The sequence below is a fragment of the Dermacentor andersoni genome, chromosome 4, assembly GCF_023375885.2.
Source record: "Dermacentor andersoni chromosome 4, qqDerAnde1_hic_scaffold, whole genome shotgun sequence".
Taxonomy (NCBI): domain Eukaryota; kingdom Metazoa; phylum Arthropoda; class Arachnida; order Ixodida; family Ixodidae; genus Dermacentor; species Dermacentor andersoni.
In genome coordinates this window covers 192,996,907-193,000,838 of record NC_092817.1, presented here as the reverse complement: position 1 = coordinate 193,000,838, position 3,932 = coordinate 192,996,907, and positions in this window count along the sequence as shown.

The window sequence follows — 3,932 nt, the reverse complement described above, 5'->3', positions numbered from 1 at the left end:
GCGAAACACTAATCACTACACTAATCACTAATCACTAATTTACACTAATCCATTACACTAATTACACTAATCCTATTCGTTTGTGATCCTGTCCCGTGTGTGCTGCTTCTAATACTATAGAGAATTGCCAACTAACCCAATCCATCGCGCGCCTGCGTTCAGAATATGTTGTCCTCGTGGGTAAGCTGCGGAGCGAGCGATATCTATTAAAACTAGGAGCCCAGTATGCTTCTCGCTTCAAGTGTGTGTGCAGTCTGAGCAAGGCTGATATTAACTCCTTGATGCGTGTTCTTTGTACACAGTTTCGTTATGAACGACTCGACAGATTTCTGAATGTTTTATAACTTATCTTACTCTGGTGACGTCGAGACTTCTGTGACCACCTTTTGCACGAACAAAAAGCAATATATACCGCGCCCTAAGAAGGCGCTTCTATATATATATATATATATATATATATATATATATATATATATATATATATATATATAGATACAGGGTTAGGCGTAACATAACATTGCTATATTGCAGCACCGGGCCGGGTGTTCGAAGAACGACTGTCTCTGATTGTTAATAATAACGGCAATTCAGAGGAGGTAACGACTGAATAAAGCTGGTGCATCTTTTAGTAGCCTGAATAAAAATGATGCAGGAATTACCTTTTCAATTTTCAAAATTTGGCGGCCAATGTCAATGGGCGCTTGTAGCTAATAGTGACCTCGCCAGCAATCAGCTCTTAAATCGTTTAATGACATTATTTAGGGCACGCTGGCATGATGAGTTACATCCCCTCTTGCGCGTTAAACCGAAACCGAAACTGAGCGCGCTAAGAGCGCAACGTTGCCCAGTAAATAATTTCCCCCTAAGTTTCTTGCCTGTAGGCCTGCGTGCTTGTCGTCGGGCCACTACTTATTGGCAATTCCGGAATCCGTTACTTGTCCTGGCTACACTGTCCAACTACAGAAAGAGGGCTACGACATCCAGGTTCACCGCGGTTTTTTCGTTTTGGCGCTTTCGCGTGGCCCCGAATCGAACTGATTCGTCGAAGCCGAAAGGGTCCTTGCTCCTGGTTACCTTATTTCGATCGGTCTCAAGGATTTCCACGACGAAACCGCGGAAATCGTAGCGCTTTGCGTGCCAACGTCAGTCCTGCCCTGCGAGGAGCATAACATTTTATTTAAGGAGAAAGAGCATTTAAAGCGAGCCGGAGGATTCAAAGATCCCTGACTGCTTCTCACGCTTCCTGGCAACTGAAGCGCATGTAACCGTAATGTTTACCGGGAAATGCTGGCCACGAATGCTATGCACGAAGATGGGCATTCTCTTAGAAATGCGGCCTCTTGCGTGGGCCGCGATGAATGGATAGATGGGTGGGTGGGTGGGTGGATGGATGGATGGATGGATGGATGGATGGATGGATGGATGGATGGATGGATGGATGGATGGATGGATGGATGGATGGATGGATGGATGGATGGATGGATGGATGGATGGATGGATGGACAGACGGACGGACGGACGGATGCTATGAGCGTCCCCTCTGGAACGGGGCGGTGGATTGGCGTTTGATACTTGCGCGCATTCTAGTAGCTTATGGTTCATGTAATGAGCTTCGTGTAACTAGAGCAGAGTGCTTTCTGAGCGTAAGTTGTCTATGTTGCTGTGCACATTTAACAAGCGATTTTACGAAAGCTTCGTCTGATGCTACTGTGTATTTGCATTCTGCTGTGAAGTGTGCTATCCGCGCTGATTGCTGTGAATGAATGGGTACACAATTATGCAAACACTGAAAGTTACTATTCGTTCAGTAGTGTCCCGGCAAGAAATTACTCGTTGTATAGACATTGTTGCAAATAGAGTACATGTGTAATGTATCGGTCGATGTGTCATGGGCTTCGCGCGCTGGCACACGATTGCTAAGTACAACGCTTGAACAGATATCAGCTTGTATGAACATTTTTATGTATACACTTCAATTTAAAGGCACGCGTCGCGAGAACCTGTCTGTATTGTTGATGCTCTTGGGTGAGTTCGCGTATTTGTGTTCTATATTGCAGGGCAGATACAGGCCATTTTACATTAACGAGGTATCTTTTTAATCGAGACATTTCATTTGGACGCTGGCTTTTTTGCATATATCTTATGGGAATTTCGTAAGCACTTCTTCATCGTCTGCACATGATCATCATCACATAAGGTTCTTCATCTTCATCGCTTTTGGGGAATCATCTTGAGATTGATCTGTGCCTTGAGTGTGATCGGTCCGCCACGCCTTTGGGGCGTGGCGGACCTGGTGATGATTTTCCTGGTAGTCTGATGTTTGTTGCTGACCTCATTGCTGCCTGAAATTTTCCTTGTTACAGAATAGCAGTGTAACAGCCTGAGATATAACGGAGACATTTATACAACCAGACGTAGATTAATAAAGTTGCCCGTGTGAGGCTCATTTTGCAATTCCGCATGACATTGGTAAATCACAAATTTCCAGCTTCACATCTCAGTAAAACAGACATTTCAAGCAGTTGAAGGCTATGCGGATTCTGGAGGCCCCGAAGGAGCCCGCTGCCCTGCTTGAAGCTGGAAAACACAACGATAAAGCACCTGATCTGCGTGCTTTCACAAAGGTGCCTATAAAACTGTCACTACCTTGTGAGGTGTAGAATACGTTTGTGTAATATGCAATCATTTTACATATGTGCCATTTTCAGGATTTCTAGTGGCAGATCACTTAAATTTAATCTTTTGGAGATCTGGAGTGCCCTCAGTTGGATCACCTCACCTAAAGTAACCACCTCTTAGTTAAATATAAACGGAGCCTTGATTAATTATGCATAATATACTCCATACAGACTCTATATTATCCTAGCCAAATTGACTTTTTAAGAACCTCGTTGAGATGCACGAAGTTTCCAGGTGTGCATCGTTCTTGTCTTTTTATTATGCAGTCTTGTGGAGCTCACTTCTGGCACTATTGTCTGTCTGCCTATATTCTTGCCTCCAATCGGTCACACTTATGAATTGCATACCATACTTCATCTCCTAAAAACATTCGCGCAAAAGAATAAAATTTGTTGCTTTATTAAGTAGCTGCGGGGAAACCCTAGTTACAGTATGAGTTCAATTCCTCAAGCTTATAAACAACCCTTAACCTATTAATGTGGCAAGCTCACTATGTGTCCCAAGTGCAGGTTCGCATCACGCTGGAAGCTGGTCTCCTTTATATATTGCAGAAATTTGAAGTCGCAATGTGGTATAGGAAACTGTGAAGAATCAGGAGTCAGGAATCATATAACAATCAGCCCAGTGCAGTAGTAGCAAGCCACATCATGACAGGGTAGCTGAACGCTGAGCATTCACTGTTACATCGTTTGATGCTTTTGAAATTTGTTCAGAACTCTATTCAACATGGTGCGTTTCATCCTAATACGTGTTCAGAAGGAATATTCTTCGTAAGATACTATTATTATGGATATCTTATAACTAAGCAGTCGAGACACCTGTGTTTAGTACTGATCGGTTTACTGTTGCTAAATACAAGAAAATTTAGTTACAATGACTGTTTGAAGGAACTTTCAAGTTTGTCTGCAGAGTTGTATTCTGCTTAAGTCATGTCATCGCATTTATTGACATTTAGGCGTGGCTGTTTGAAGCCGTTCTAAGAGCTTTGAATATCCTCACTGCAACAGATTTTAAGTTACTTCACACAATTGTATGATTCCTACCTGTAATTGGCGCATGTTTTGTGCAGCAGTACCGCTTCATTTTCTTTTTGGGCGATGTGCCAACGCCCACAAGAATGTCGCCCAAAAAGAAACTTTCGGCCCCAGGTGTGTGAACGCCATTCTAAGTATGTGTGGCAAGGCAGTCAGTTGAAATATTAGCTTTCTTTGTAGATCATTTTAAGTTAAATTATTGTGCATGTCTGCTACATG